Source organism: Papio anubis, chromosome 2 (genome assembly GCF_008728515.1).
Source record: "Papio anubis isolate 15944 chromosome 2, Panubis1.0, whole genome shotgun sequence".
Taxonomy (NCBI): domain Eukaryota; kingdom Metazoa; phylum Chordata; class Mammalia; order Primates; family Cercopithecidae; genus Papio; species Papio anubis.
In genome coordinates, this window is record NC_044977.1 from 21,796,821 (window position 1) to 21,813,850 (window position 17,030).

General features: G+C 40.3%; 1 long non-coding RNA gene across 1 annotated transcript; it reads right to left on the reverse strand.

Moving 5' to 3' along the window:
• Window positions 1-9,130: 9,130 nt before the first annotated feature.
• LOC103881460 lies at window positions 9,131-9,966 on the reverse strand. Its single transcript, XR_642918.4, has 2 exons — window positions 9,546-9,966; window positions 9,131-9,211 (listed from the first exon to the last, which is right to left on the reverse strand). It is a non-coding gene; the product is annotated as an uncharacterized LOC103881460 (long non-coding RNA).
• Window positions 9,967-17,030: the final 7,064 nt, after the last annotated feature.

The window sequence follows — 17,030 nt, forward strand, 5'->3', positions numbered from 1 at the left end:
CATCCCTGTGAGAGACGCCTCCCTCGTAAACAGTAACGGGCAGAATTTCTCTAGCAAGGCAGGCACACAACAGACTCTGCGCCTTCAAGGCACAAGCAGAAGGGAAGGCCAGTGCCTCTGGGTTAGGGCCTGTTGGTTCTTGGAAGCCAGGGTAGGGTGAGGTGAAGGCACTCCCAAGAATCCTGGCAAACTCTGTAGGGAGAGGAAGACAAAAATTTCCAGTGTTTGCAGCCAACAGGGCCACGTGCTCATTCAAGAAAATTTATGTCTTGGTTGGTTTCTATGGGCTTCTGGCTGGGTGAGGGTGAGAGAAATCTGCGGTAATTGCAGATCCGGCGTGACCGAAGATGAGCCAATTTTAAGCAACCTTCTAATGTAAACTTTTAAGGAGACCTTTAAAACTTCGAGCTTGGTGGTTCATGTCTGTAATCCCAGCACTTTGCGAGGCCGAGGTGGGAGAATTGCGTGAGGCCAGGAGAGTTTGAGAACAGTACGAACAACATAGTGAGACAGTCTCTATAGAACATAAAATTAGCCAGGTGTGTGGCACGCCTTAGTCCTAGCATCTTGGAAAGCTGAGGTGGGAGGATTGCTTGAGCCCAGGAGTGAGACATTACTGTACCACTGCACTCCAGCCTGAGCCACAGAGTGAGGCTCTGTCTCTAAAAGACAAAATACAAAAGATAAGAAAAAACCCTGTCTCAGAATCTTAAAATCCCACTAAAGGGTTAAGTTATAAAAATGATAATTATGCATTTTGCAAATTTCCTGTCCTTCTAGTCCCAGCATGGAGTGACAAGGTTATTGCTGAGCACTAAGACTCAACTGAGAAGCCTTTGGAAAATGCTGTTATCCGGGACTTACCAAAGACCAGCTAAATCAGAAATACTACCAAGTGGGGTATTTATGTTCCTGTAAAAGTTCTCAGTGAACTTAATGGGCAGTGAGGGTTCAGCACCACTGCACTGAATAAACCAGTCTATGAAAGTCTTTCCAGAGGTTTACTCAGTTTTTTTTTTTTGTTTTTGAGACAGAGTCTCACTCTGTTGCCCAGGCTAGAGTGCAGTGGCGTGATCTCGGCTCACTGCAACTGCCGCCTCTCAGGTTCAAGCGATTCTCCTGCCTCAGCCTCCTGAGTAGCTGGGACTACAAGCACATGCCACCACACCTGGCTAATTTTTAATTTTTAGTAGAGATGGGGTTTCACCATGTTGGCCAGGCTGGTCTTGAACTCCTGATCTCAGGTGACTCCGTCTGTCTTGGCCTCCCGAAGTGGAAGTGCCGGGGTTACAGGCGTGAGCCACCCGCCCGGGGGTTTACTGAGTTTTAACATTGTGCTACATTGCTACATTTTGTGGCTGGAGATGATATGGGCCCTCAGGGAGAGGAACTGATGATAGCTGCTGGAGTCTGAGCACGGCTTAGTCTAAGGAAGGAAGAAAACCAAGAGAGAACAGAGTCAAGGACAGCAAAGGAGGAAGAAGAGGTTTTAAGGAGTATGGCCTGGTCAAAGGGGTCTGGTCCCACAATGCAATAACTTAAAATGTCTCCATATTGTACAACCGGTGGATTATTGGTGACCTTGGTGAGATCAGTTGCAGTGAGATTTCACTTGGCTGAGGAGATAAGGAAACAGAGATAAGTGTGGACTAAAATTTTCAGAATTCTGGCCAGGCACAGTGGCTCATGCCTATAATCCCAGCACTTTGAGAGGCTGAGGGGGGCGGTCGAATCACGAGGTCAGGAGTTCGAGATCAGTCTGACGAATGTGGTGAAATCCCATCTCTACTAAAAATACAAAAATTAGTCAGGCGTGGTGGCACCTGCCTGTAATCCCAGCTACTCAAGAGGTTGAGACGGGAGAATTGCTTGAACCCAGGAGGTGGTAGTTGCAATGAGCCGAGATCGTGCCACTGCATTCCAGCCTGGGTAACAGAGCAAGACTTTGTCTCAAAAAAAAAAAAAAAAAGGTAATTTTAGAATTCCAGCTGAGAAGCAACAGAAAGTCTTAAAAGATGTCAAAAGACAGAATTACAATAAATTTAGTTTAAAAATCGAATTGGCTTTATTTGCAATTCTAGAATCAGCAACACCTCATTCTGAGGATTCCAATTTGCCGAGCAGAGGAGGTTGGCTTTATAGGCAGAAAACGGCTGAAGATAGCGGAAATGAACAACCAAGAACAGATTGGTTGTTTCATAGTGACTTTCCTTATAGGGTTAAAACAGAGGGGACTTCCCTATTACACTGACTCAGGTTGACTGGAATCTCCTGATTTTTAGAAAATGAGCTCATTTCAAAGTTCACTTTGATTATGTGGCGCTTAGCACGAGTGACTTCATTTTGGTTTGGTCTGGCCTGCCAGGGCCTAGTGCGGGAGGCTGACCCAAAACACTAGCCTCCCATAAACTTTAACAAAAGGGATACAGGATTCAGGAGTTTTAATTTTTTTATTTTTTATTTATTAAATAATGGGTTAGATCTGAGAGTGTGTGTGTGTGTGTGTGTGTGTGTATATATATATATATATATATGCTAAGGGGAGGGGAATGGATGAAAATATAGGAGGCTAGAAGGAGTAACAGTGAAACACGGCTCCTGAAAATGCATAGGAATGGAAGTAGTAGCCTTGGACAGGAAGAAAGAAGAGACTCCACGGTCACTGTAACAGAGAGGAAGAAGGAGCCACTGGTGTGGATGCAAAATGTTTAGGCAGGGGCGTGGGTAGGAATGTGAGGACCTGTTTACCTCATGGCCTCTAATTCACTGTGAAGTGCAGGTAAGATTGGTTGCAGGGTTTCTTAGTGAAGCCATTGCCCTCTGAGGCCTCTGGAACCATTGAGATAGAGTGAGGCCACAGCTGAGCACACCCTCCTTTCTCACTCCCTCCTGACAGTTGGAAGAGGGGACAGGTGCTATGTCTGCTGGGAACTGAGGTGCGGGCTGTATGGGAGACAGTTGGTTCTGTTTGTGTGGCTTTCTCCATCTCACATCACTCCTTACCTCCACTCTCATGCATTCCCCTGCCTCCTGCAGACTGCAGAGCCCTTCTGTTTTCTCTCTTCATTGTTCCTTCTTTCCTTCCATTGCGTCGGAATTTCAGCCTTTGACTGGCCACCACTGCTGCTGTCCTTAAGTGTCTTTGCCTTTTGTTATGAATGCTGCAAGTCGGATAATGTATCACTATTGATAGGTAACCAGAGGGCTCTTTTCCTTCCACAAGGCTTGCTGGTAAAGAAAGTGTGTTGGAAGTCATTATGTATCATTCGAAACCTTTTTAGCCTTCTCAAAAATAAAAGGCCACATTCAATGATGAGTATAAATAAATAATGAAGGGCTGGGTTTCTGGGCCAGTGAACTTTCATCTTCATCTTGCTGTTTCTGTTCTTCACTTCTCCAAGCTCAAGCCTGGGAAATGTGTGAAGACTATCAAAGATGAATTCAAAATATAGTGTGCAACAGCTACCAAAGGGCAACTTAATGTCAATTTTCCTCTCAATGAGCCACAGGTCTGGCTTACTTGGTTTAACATGCTTCTAGAATCAGGCAGTCTTTGGACTCAGTTCTGCAGTTTCTGGTTGGCGTGATGATTCATCTAATGGAGAAATTGAGAACACTAAAAAATCTTTAATTGTGGTAAAATGAACATAAAATTTACATCTTAACCATTTTCAGCGTACGGTTCAGAAGTGGTAGGTGTATTCGCTTTTTTTCCTTACATGAATACATAAGTAGCATATTTTTTGTGTGTGTGTGTAACCAATCTCTAGAATTCTTTTCATCTGTAAAACTGAAACTTTGTATCCATTAGACAACTCCCAATTTCTCCCTCCCTCCAGCTCCTAGCAGCCACCATGTACTTTCTGTCTGTATTAGTTTGATGATTCTTTGTGACATATATGAGTGGAATTGTACAGTATTTGTCTTTTTGTGACTGGATGATTTCACTTAGCATAGTGGCCTTAAGGTTCTTCCATGTTGTAGCATGTGTCAAAATCTTCTTCCTTTTTAAGGCTGAATAATATTCCACTGGATGTAGATGCCATATTTTGTTTATCCATTCATCTGTTGATGAACACTGGGGTTGCTTCCTACCTTTTGGCTATTATGAATAATGCTGCTATGAACATGGATGTACAAGTAGCTGTATGAGTTTCTGCTTTCAATTCTTTTGGGTGTCTACCCAGAGCTGGAATTGCTAGATCGTATGGTAACACTTTTTAATTTTTTAAAGAACTGCCATACTGTTTTCGGTAGTGGTTGCACCATTGTACATTCCTACCAGCGGTACACAAGGGTTTCAATTTCTTCACAGCCACACCAATACTTTTCTATTTTTTGATAGTAGCCATCCTAATGGGCAGCATCTTGGGGTTTTGATGAACATTTGTCTGATACTTAGTGATATTAAACTTCTTTTCATGTGCTTATTTGCTATTAGTATATCTTCTTTGAAGAAATGTCTATTCAAGTCATTTGCTTATTTTTAAAGTCAGGTTTTTGTTGTTGAGATTGATTTTAAGATTTTTACAGTAAGTATTTAGAGCAATATTGTAGGGTCTTATTAAGTCCAAGGCTTTTTATTTTTCTCCAGTGACTCTGCCACAGTCCCTGTTGTAAAATACAGTGGCTCTTCTTGGTAAATTCCAATTTTCAGTAGCATTAAATGTGGCTGTACTCAGTTCTTTATTTTTAACTCATAATATTTGGGTCAGCATTTTAAGATAAAGCAGATACTGTGTCTTTTGCTATAGCAAACAGGAAGGTATCTATTATTTTCTTTGCTGATGACATGGTCCTTCACTGAATGGTTGGTTTCTACCAGGAGGAACAGCTCAGTGTCAAGTATGCCATTTTTAGAATGTACTCCTGTTTAATAAGCTTTGTTAAACAGATAGATAAGTATAGTTATATTTCAGGGGCGGTGCTGTGTGTTTTGGGATCAATGTCACCCATCGGAGCCATGGAGATTCAATTCTGCTTCAAATTAATAGCTCCACAGGATCCACTTGAAAGTTCTTAAGTGGTGGGTACAGATGGAGACTAACTTCTATCCCAACAATCCTTCAGGCCAGGTGTATCTCTTATGTGCTGTAGGTGCAGAAATTTAGGGCTTCACCATACTTGTTAGTGTCTTGGAGATATATCCAAAGCTGCTTTGTAGAAAAAAGTCTTATTTACCTGTAGATTTTCTTAGCCTACTCTATGTTTAAGGCCATACTCCTGGGCAAGAGCATAAAACGGACTCTACTTTTCTTAAGTGTCTACATGTCAGGTGTTTCAGCCCAATACTTTCCTTTCAATAAGGTATGCACATTATGAACTCATTAGTAAACATAATTTTGGATTGTCTTCTGTGGAAAACTTGTTAAAGCCCATATGGGAAAAATGACATGTGAGAAATACAGCCAAAGAGAGATGCTAAACACTCATTTTTCAGCTTCTCTGAGCTCCTTCTTGGTATTGAGTTGCTTTACCCTAAACTCAGTTCTGCAGTATATTACTGCTCTGGCTCCACAGAAAATTCTGTGTCCAAGTTAAGACCTAACAACATACCCTGAAATTTTACGGAGGCTCTCTCTAATATTTGAAACACTTGGGATTTGTTTTTCTTTATTCAATAGAAGCCAGAAGCAGAGAAAAAGTTGTTTCTGAAAAAAGTTGCTATAGTTTGAAGTTTCCCTCAAAAGTTCATGTGATGAAAACTTAATACCCAATGCAACAGTGTTGAGAGGGAGGTAAGGCTCAATAAGAGGGCTCCAACCAATGGATTAATGTCATTTTTAAAAGAGAGAGTTAGTTATCACAAAGCAGGTTGTTATAAAGTGAGTCCAGCCTTTGATGCCTCTCTGTCTCACATGATTACTTCTGTCTTCTTCCCTTTCACCACCATGAGATGACCCTTTCCAGACACCATGTTCTTGGACTTCCCAGCCTTTACAACCATGAGCTAAATAAACTTCTGTTCTTTATAAATTACCCAGTCTGTGGTGTTCTGTTATAGCAGCAGGAAACAGATAAATAAAAAATTTGTTTTTTAATTTTTATTTTAATTTTTTTTGAGACAGGGTCTCACTTTTTCACATAAGCTGGAGTGAAGTGGCATGAACAGAGCTCACTGCAGCCTCAACCACCTAGGCCCAAGCAACCCTCCTGCCTCAGCCCCCAGTTAGCTGGGATCAAGGGCGCATGCCAGCATGCCCAGATAACTTTTGTATTTTTGGAGAGATGGGGTTTTGCCATGTTGCTCAGGCTTGTCTCAAACTCCTGAGCTCAGGCAATTTGCCCTCCTCAGCCTCCCAAAGTGCTGCGATTATAGGCATGAGCCACTGCACCCAACCAAAGGCAAAAATGAAGCTTTTTTTTTTTTAATTTTATTTACATAGGTTTTTGGGGAACAGGTGATATTTGGTTACATGAGTAAGTTCTTTAATGGCGATTTGTGAGATTTTTGGTGCACCTATCTCCAGAGCACTATACACTAAACCCAACTTGTAGTATTTTATCCCTTACCCCCTTCCCACTCTTAACCCTGAGTCCCCAAAGTCCACTGTGTCATTCTTGTGCCTTTGCATCCTCATGGCTTGGCTCCCACTTATGAGTGAGAACATACAAATTTAGCCTTTTTTTAAAAAAAAAAAATTCAGATGGGGTCTCACTATGTTGCCTCGGCTGGTCTCAAATTCCTGAGCTCAAACTATCCTGGTCTTGGATTCCTGAGCTCAAATTGTCCTATTGCCTCAGCCTCCTAAGTAGCTGGGATTACAGGAATGCTTTTATCTTTCTTTCTTTTTAATGTTTTTAAACAAAAATAATGTTATATAGCCTCATGAATGTCTTTGTCTTTTTTGCCTTGGCTGTCAGAAAATTAGTTTTCAATTCAATCATTCTTTTAAATCTAATTTTGTTTGATGTTAGTATTTGCTGACTTTACTTTTTATTTGATGTATGTATTCTTTTTAATAGCTTTATTGAGGTATAATTTATACATCATAAAAATCTGCCATTTGAACTGTACAATTCAATCATTTTTAGTAAATTTACAGAGTTGTGCTGCTATCATCACAACCCAATTTTAGAATATTTTCATCATCCTGAAAAGATCCCTTTTCCCAGCCCCAGTCAACCATTAATCTACTACTTTCTGTCTCTATAGATTTGCCTAATCTGGTCATTTCATGTAAACAAAATCACACCAGAGTCAAATCATTTGTGGCTGACTTCCACTGCTGAGCATAACAATTTCAAGGAAAATCTACGTAATAGCATGTATCATTTACATGATATCTTTTGAGTGCAAAACTTAAAAAATTTTGATAAATTCCAATGAATTTTGATTCATTTTGAATTAATTTTTTGTGTATGATGTGAGATAAGGGTTTGAATTCATTCTTGTCCTTCAGTATAGGTACTCCTTGATTTATGATGGGTTTACCTTTCAATAAACTCATTGTAAGTCAAAAATATTATAAATGGAAAATGCATTTAATACTATGATAAACCAATTGTAAAGTCAAAACTTGTAAACCAGGGGTTATCTGTACTTCATTCCTTTTTATTGCTGAATAATAGTCCCTTGTATGGATATACCACACTTTGTTTATCCATTCACCAGTTGATGGACATTTGGATTTTTTTAAAGGTTTTGGCTATTGTATTAGTCCATTTCCACAGTGCTAAAAATAACCACCTGAGACTGGGTTAATTGATAAAGAAAAGAGGTTTAATTGACTCACAGTACCACATGGCTGGGGAGGCCTCAGGAAACTTACAATCATGGCAGAAGGCAAAAGGAAAGTAAGGCATATCTTACATGGTGGCAGGAGAGAGTGAAGGAAAGGAAGGGAAAGTAAGGCATGTCTCACTATCATGAGAACAGCATGGGGAAAATCTGCTCCCATGATCCAATTACCTCCCACCAGGTCCCTCTCCTGATGTGTGGGATTACAATTCGACATGAGATTTGAGTGGGGACACAGAGCCAAACCATATCAGCTATTATGAGTAGTCTTCTATGAGCATTCACATACAAGTTTCTGTGTGGATGCACATTTTTATTTCTTTTGAGTACATACCTAGAAGAAGAATTGCTGGATCTTATGGTTAATTTATGTTTAACTTTTAAACTGTTTTCCAAAGTCACTGTACCATTTTACATATCCTGCAATAATGTATGAAGGTTTCAGTTTTTCTATGTCTGTACCAACACTTGCTATTGCCTGCCTTTTGGATTATAGTCATTTTAATGGGCGTGCAGTGGTATCTTACTTTGGCTTTACCTTGCCTTTCCCAGCTGGGTACAATAGCTCATGCATGTAATCCTAGCATTTTGGGAGGCTGAGGCAGGCAGATCATTTGAGCTCAGGAGCTTGAGACCAGCCTGGGCAACGTGGTGAAACCCCATCTCTACAAAAAAATACAAAAATTAGCCAGGCACAGTGGCATGCACCTGTAGTTCCAGCTACTCAGGAAGCTGAGGTGGTAGAATCGCTTGACTCCAGTTGAGGCTGGAGTGAGCCGTGATAGTGTCACTGCACTCCAGCCCAGGTGACAGAGTGAGACCTTGTCTCAAAAAAAAAAAAAAAAAAAAAGAAAAAGAGAGTTTGCATTTCCCTATAACAAATGATGTTAAGCATCTTTCTTGTGTTTATTGGCCATTCCGATATCTTCTTTAGTAAAATGTTTATTCAAATGTTTTGTTCACTTTAAAAATTGAGTTTTCTTTACATATTCTGGATACAAGTCCCTTATCAGATACATGACTTACAAATATTTTTCTCCCCGTACGTGACTTACCTTTTAATTTTCTTAATGGTATCTTTTGAAGTACCAAAGTTAAAAAATTTTGATAAATTCCAATGAATTTTGATTCATTTTGAATTAATTTTTTGTTTATGATGTGAAATAAGGGTTTGAATTCATCCTTGTCCTTCTAGATATCTAATTATTGCAGCACCATGTATTGAAAAGATGGCTTGTCTTTTGCTGGCTTCACTTTTATTTTTTTTGTTCCTTTAAAGAAAAGGTGAAGTAGGCAGAAAGAATTTATGAACAAAAATGAAGATGCTCTCTGTGTTGAATTTCTAAATGCTTACATGAGAGAATGAGCATCAGACTGATGTGTTAAGAATAATTTGAACCACAATTTTATTTTGTTTCCTTCATCTTCCCCATTCCCTCCCCAACCCTGTAGTTAACATCTGCTTCTCTCCTGTAAGAGGAAGTGAAAGATTTAGGTCAGGCCCCAAACCAAACTATCTTTACTGCACTCTTCCCTTTTAAGAAAAAAGAAACCACCCTGCTGGGTCCGTTTAGCACTAAATTACCCTATATCAACGGTTCTATTGTGATTTTTGGAAGTTGGCCTTCCCCCGGAAGCAGAACTGCTGTTGCTGGGACTGGGTGTTATGAAATCAATCTAGATGGTCACTTTGAAGGATGCTGACAGGAGTCAAGAGAGACCATCCTTCAAGTATCACAGGACTTTCCCTTATATTTGCTTTACAGTTGAATTTCTTACAAGAAATATCTTAGAGGAATATTACCAGAACTGGAGATCTTCCACATTCAGATCCCACATGTATCTGTGGTGCTGGGCAGAGGTAACCCCAAATAAGAATAGGTTCAGTTGACTGATACAAAGTAGCAAGACTGGCATCCTTGGGGAAGTCAGCCTCTAGAAGGATGTTATCCATCCTGCTATCTTAAGTCATTATAAAGAACAGGATGATTGCATATTCCTTTACGGATAGGTGCTGGGTTCCTCTCTTTTATGGAGCTAACCTAGCAGCTATAATCAGGATACCTTTCTACTCTGGCTTTGTCAAATATCCCTCACAATCAGGGCTGTGGCATCATAATGATAAAAATCATAGGCCGGGCGCGGTGGCTCAAGCCTGTAATCCCAGCACTTTGGGAGGCCGAGACGGACGGATCACGAGGTCAGGAGATCGAGACCATCCTGGCTAACACTGTGAAACCCCGTCTCTACTAAAAAATACAAAAAAACTAGCCGGGCGCAGTGGCGGGCGCCTGTAGTCCCAGCTACTCGGGAGGCTGAGGCAGGAGAATGGCGTGAACTCGGGAGGCGGAGCTTGCAGTGAGCTGAGATCCGGCCACTGCACTCCAGCCTGGGCAACAGAGCCAGACTTTGTCTCAAAAAAAAAAAAAAAAAAAAAAAAAAAAAATCATAGCTAATATGCATATGCACTTATTATATACCAGCAACTCTTTTCCTGTCTTACATGTATTAACTCATATAACTGTGCCTTGGGTATATATATTAAAATGAATTATTGAGAGAAGTAGTATTTATAACCCAGTTTTATAGAGGCAATTGACATGTTATTTGGACTGTATGGGGAATTCCATCTCTTAAAAGAGCTTTGAGACCAGAAGGAAAGGCCTGAGACAGTACTTGAGGGGTAAAGTTGAACAGAAGGGTCGTTTTTTAGCGTCTCATATTCTTTCATCTCTAGAACTCATTCGAGACAAAAGTTATGGGGAGAAAACACTGATATTCATTTCCTGGCTTTGGTTAGACATATTCTTTTAGAATCCTTCGTCAAGGGCCTCCAGAATCCCTGTCATCCCTCCTATCCAGGCATTCACCTTAGTGCCTGCTTTCCTTGGTGTGGCATGGGTCCATTTCCCAGCTATCTAGGTTTGTCCTTGGCAGGTTGGGGTCCCCTTGATGCTTTCCTGTCCTGTCTTTCAACGTGACAGCTGTTTGCTAGAAGGGGAGCAGTTTCAGCATTAAGGGCGAGGTCCTCTAACGTTTTAACTCACTGCTGGCCCAAACAAAAAATTTCACCAAGTTTAAGACTTTAGTAATATACAAACATTTTGACTTCTTTTAGGCTATTAGCTGGTTTGTTCCATTTTAGTATAAGATTCAGAAGCTAGTTTCTGGGAGAAAACAAAAGGAGAAGGGAGAGGCTGAGGGCAAAGGGTGTCTGAAACAAGAAGAGCTGAAAACGAAGGAAAGATTGGAAAGCCTTTGTCTACATCAAAATTTTGCTGAGGTCTTTCCCTGACAGAAAGGCTAATAAGAGATGCAGGTAGGTCCTTCACTGCTGCCCCCAGATCACACCAATGTTATTAACTATGGTCTCCTACAAACTGTGTACCCACCTTTGTTGTCTAACACAGGAGAATGACTCAAATGAGGTGAATATCCAGACCCATAAAAGTCAGGCTATTGCAAATGGAGGAAGGCAACTCGTTTTAGACAGGTGCTTCCAGAGAAGATATACTTTAGATGGCAATCTCCTCACTGATGCATGAAGACAGACCCTGCCAAGCTGGGTATAGGATCAAGATGGTCTTAAAGTTCTCCTCAGCTTGACTAAACTTTACACAGGCTTATTCCCGAGTATAGGCCCTTGACCTCTCTTTTTCTGTACTTCATTTTTTCTTTCTTTTTTTCTCCCTTTTTCATAGAACTGTAGTTCAGAAGGAAGAATATTTGCTTTAGAAAGCTTGCAATTGTAAATTCTTTGGCCCTTTGAGAGGTAAATCTTCTCCCAACCTCTTGCCAGTTTTATAACCCAGGAATGTCTTTCACAAGGACCTGGGAGCCATCACTTTGCAATGTAATTATCAAGAAAGACAGCTCCTCTATTTCCCAGTCTGTGGGGGACCATGGGAGCCTAGCTTAATAAGTGAACAAGCACCAGCTAGCAAACACAGATGGCCTATTTCCACTGGCCAGTGCTAATGTCTTCTAGCACTTTTCTATTTGTTCACTCCAGTGCTTAAAAATTCTCCCTCTTTTTGTTTTAAAAAATTCAAGTTTCATCATTCTCCCCTATTGCAATAGACTTGACTCCTATGGCCGTAAGTATTGAATAAAGTCTTTCTTGCCTGTTTAGCTCTAAGTCGTGCAATTTTTCTTTGACATATAGAAGCTTGCACAGTATTTTATCTAAACCAACTCCAAATGAGTTTGAAAAGCCATTAACCCAGAACATAGGATAACTTTATCATGGTACACTGTTATTTGGACTAATTTTTGGGGGGGATTCTGACACATAAAACATTTTGCATAATATCGCCTTTAATAAGTTCAAAACCAAAACCAGAATGCTTCTCATCTTTCTTTGTCATGAGATATACCAGATATCCAAACACACACACACAATTTTATACACACACACACACACACACACTTGGTAGCTATTTTTTTTGTAGGCCTACTATAAGCTAGGCACTGTGTACTTTCTATACATAGTACTTTATATACATTTCCTCAGTTAATTCTTATGGCGTCTCTCTGATTAGGGCTCATTATTCATTTTACAGATGAGGAAGCAGGGGCTCAGAGAGGTTAAGTAATCACCTTAAATCACAGCTGGTACATGTCAGAAGTGTGATATGAATTCAGTCAGTCAGTCTATAAATCATAGCATCATGCTTTTAATGGTTGTTTTTCAAGGATTCACTGGCCTACCTTGTTAGGATTCTGGCCCAGAGAGAAATCTGTATTTCTAAAGGGATTAAAGATGAGCTTCTGTCAAGTTTTGCTTCTGTCTTACCTCCTGGAGGCATTGTACTATTTCCCTGTGTAAAGATTTTACTATTCCTTGGAGGACTTCTTCCCAAAGTATGTCCCCCCTACACACTCCCGCCCCAGTTTTCTCTGTATCCGTGTATCCCACCCTTGTTTTCTCTGTATGCTGTGTGACCTGGTCCAGTCTCTTGGAACATCCATTCTGATCTTGGTTTCAGGGTTGCTCTGACAAGAACAGCTGGGGATCTCCCCTGGTGCTTCCAGCATTCGGTATGTACTTCCTCAGTAGACCTTGAAGATGGTAGCAATTTCGTCTCTGACTCATGCATAGGTGGAGATTCCAACATTTTCTTTGTCATTCTCTCGATCATCTGTCCTCTCAGCAGCACTTGGTTGATGACTAGGGCTCAAATAATACACTATGATGTCACCAGCTCACAACTGATGACATCACAAGGCACAATAATAACAAAAGCCTCAGGAAGCAGGCAGAGCAATGGCTTCTATGTATTTCAATGTATCAGCAATGCCAGAGAAAACAACCCCTGTTTAGAACCCTAAGTCTTTCTAGCTTCCAAGGTTTTCCTCTGAGAAGGAAACTTGCCAGTACTGACTACCTTCATTAAGGAGCTGTGGAAAACACTCCGTGGTTTATGAACCTGGGATGTTTGAATTCAGGGGAGCAATGATGACGGCACTAAGATTCTCTGCTTCCAATTTTTCTCCTTTCTCCTGTTGGATGGTTCCCTCTCACTAGGCCTCCAGCACATGCAGCCCTTGCCTTGGATTAATCTAAGAATTTTACTTCTGTTTATTACTGATATCACATTTAGATAATTTTCAGTGTTGATGAGGCATTTTGTGGAAATCAACATATATTGTCATAGACAAGAGAAGTTAAAATTGTTTAAAAGAATACTTTTCTCTAGCTATAAGCACTTTGTCGAAAATTTGGAAATTGGGAAATAGAGAAACAAAAAAGTTATGCACAATCCCATTAACCCAGAAGCACCCCTTGCTAACAGTTTTTTTTTTTTTTTTTTAATCATTCAGTCTTTTATTCTGAAGCTCTTTTGTTTTCAAATGAAAAGACATGGCCCCTAACCCCTAAAACTTACAACATCAAGGGCAACACAAATGAGAAAAATTAAGACAAAATGAGATTGAAAACCCAATAACATGTGGAATATTGGTGATAATAGAACTTCAATCCTTCTGTTAACATATCTACTCAATTTTTATTTTAAAATGAGAAAATTCTAAAAATCCGTATAGTCAATTTGGAAAACAGATGAGTCTCTCAAGCTCTCAGTGGACAAGCTACGGCTAATAAGTGGCTACAGAACAATTAATGGATAAGCATAATGAATAAGTTTGGGGTTGATTCAGAAAAGAAGTATGAGATGACTTAGTAAACACTGCATTTTTGATAGGCTCCCTGGCTTGTAAACGTGCCATTGAGACACGTATTGCCTGGACTCAGTCACATCCTGTCTCGTTTACCACTTATTATATATCCGTAGGCAAGTTAGTTAACCTCTCTGTTTTCTCATCTGTAACGTAGGGAAAACAGGTTGTTGTGACTATTAATTGAGATAATTCCTCTAACATGTCTAATGTAGTCCCTGATGTGCGATAAATGCTCAAGAAATGCTGAATATGATTAGAGGTAGTAGAAGGTAGTGGGTAGGAGAACAAGCTCTGGTCAGACTGCTTTGCCACCCTTGTGGCATTTTTTCTACTGGGTTGTAAGACTGGATCGTCAACAATGATGTGAATTTGAAAATGAACCCGTTTTGTCTTTGAATTGCTTTAAGGTGAATTATCAATGAAAGAAAGCACTCAGAAAATGCTTCTCGGAAGTCCAGGTTTTTCTTTTCTTTCTTTCTTTGTTTTTCTTTTTCTTTGAGATGGAATCTCTGTTGCTCAGGTTGGAGTGCAGTGGTACGATTTTGGCTTACTGCAGCCTCTGCCTCCTGGGTTCAAGTGATTCTCCTGCCTCAGCCTCCCAAGTAGCGAGGATTACAGGTGTGTGCCACCACGCCTGGCTAATTTTTGTATTTTTAGTAGAGATGGGGTTTCACTATGTTGACCAGGCTGGTCTTGAACTCCTGACATCAGGTGATCTGCCCACCTCAGCCTCCCAAAGTGCTGGGATTACAGGCGTAAGCTGCTGTGCCTGGCCAGTCCATTTTCCTAATGAAGACTTTTTTCATCATTATAGACTCTTAGAGAGTAGCAGTTATTTACTTTTAATGAATCCACACACAGTTTCACCATTAGGATGGTAAAACCAAAAGCTGAAAAAGCAATTCTTGACTTTAGAAAATGTACTGTTGAATACATTTGGAGTCCATTATAACTTGACCTCTTGTAGAGCTCAGAGCTGCCCACTATGAACCAGTTATTGGTGGAAGGATGGACAGAGAGAAAGAGTCAGAGAGAACCTGAATATATGTTACACTGTGATACTTGTGGAGAAGGCAAAACCTTTTTTTTTTATTATACTTTAAGTTCTGGGATACATGTGCAGAACATGCAGGTTTGTTATATAGGTATACATGTGCCATGGTGGTTTGCTGCACCCGTCAACCCGTCATCTACATTAGGTATTTCTCCTAATGCTATACCTCCCCTAATTGGCCCCCCCACCCCCTGACAGCCCCCAGTGTGTGATGTTCCCCTCCCTGTGTCCGTGTGTTCTCATTGTTCAACTTGCACTTATGAGTAAGAACACATGGTTTTTGTGTTAGTTTGCGGAGAATGATGGCAGCGTCATCCATGTCCCTGCAAAGGACATGAACTCATCCTTTTTTGTGACTGCATAGTATTCCATGGTGTGTATGTGCCACGTTTTCTTTATCCAGGCTATTACTGATGAACATTTGGGTTAGTTCCAAGTCTTTGCTATTGTGAATAGTGCTGCAATAAACATACACGTGCATGTGTCTTTATAGTAGAATGCTTTGTAATCCTTTGGGTATATACCCAGTAATGGGATTGCTGGGTCAAATGGTATTTCTGGTTCTAGACCCTTGAAGAATAGCCACGCTTTCTTCCACAAACTTTTTTTTAAAAAAATTATACTTTAAGTTTTGGGGTACATGTGCAGAAGGTGCAGGTTTGTTACATAGGTATACACATGCCATGGTGGTTTGCTGCACCCATCAACCCATCATCTACATTAGGTATTTCTCCTAATGCTATCCCTCCCCTAACCACCAACCCCCCAACAGGCCTCAGTGTGTGATGTTCCCCTCCCTGTGTCCATGTGTTCTCGTTGTTCAACTCCCACTTATGAGTGAGAATGTGCAGTATTTGGTTTTCCGTTCTTGGGTTAGTTTGCTGAGAATAATGGTTTCCAGCTTCATCCATGTCCCTGCAAAGGACATGAACTCACCATTTTTTACAGCTGTATAGTATTCTATGGTGTATATGTGCCACATTTTCTTTATCCAGTCTATCAGTGATGGTCATTTGGGTTGGTTTCAAGGCTTTGCTATTGTGAATAGTGCCGCATTAAACATACGTGTGCATGTGTCTTTATAGTAGAATGATTTATAATCCTTTGGGTATATACCCAGTAATGTGATTGCTGGGTCAAATGGTATTTCTAGTTCCAGATCCTGGAGGAATCGCCACACTGTCTTCCACAATGGTTGAACTAATTTATACTCTCACCAACAGTGTAAAAGCATTCCATTTCTCCACATCCTCTCCAGCATCTGTTGTTTCCTGACTTTTTAATGATTGCCATTCTACCTGGCGTGAGATGGTATCTCATTGTGGCTATGATTTGCATTTCTCTAATGACCAGTGATGATGAGCTCTTTTTCATATGTTTGTTGGCTACATAAATGTCTTTTGAGAGGTGTCTGTTCATATCCTTCGCACATGTTTTGATGTTTTTTTTTTTTCTTGTAAATTTGTTGAAGTTCTCTGTAGATTCTGGATATCAACTCTTTGTCAGATGGATAGATTGCAAAAAATTTTTCCCATTTTGTAGGTTACCTGTTCACTCTGATGATAGTTTCTTTTGCTGTGCAGAAATTCTTTAGTTTAATTAGATCCCCTTTGTCAATTTTGGCTTGTGTTGCCATTGTTTTTGGTGTTTTAGGCATGAAGTCTTTGAACATGCCTATGTCCTGAATGGTATTCCCTAAGTTTTCTTCTAGGGTTTTTATGGTTTTAGGCCTTACTTTCAAGTCTTTAATCCATCTTGAGTTATCTTTTGTATAAGGTGTAATGAAGGGGTCCAGTTTCAGTTTTCTGCATATGGTTAGCCAGTTTTCCCAATGCCATTTATTAAATAGGGAATCCTTTTGCCATTGCTTGTTTTTGTTGGGTTTGTCAAAGATCAGATGGTTGTAGATGTGTGGTATTATTTCTGAGGCTTCTATTCTGTTTTGGTACCAGTACCATGCTGTTTTGGTTACTGTAGCATTGTAGTATAGCTTGAAGTCAGGTAACATGATGCCTCCAGCTTTGTTCTTTTTGCTTAGGATTGTCTTGGCTATAT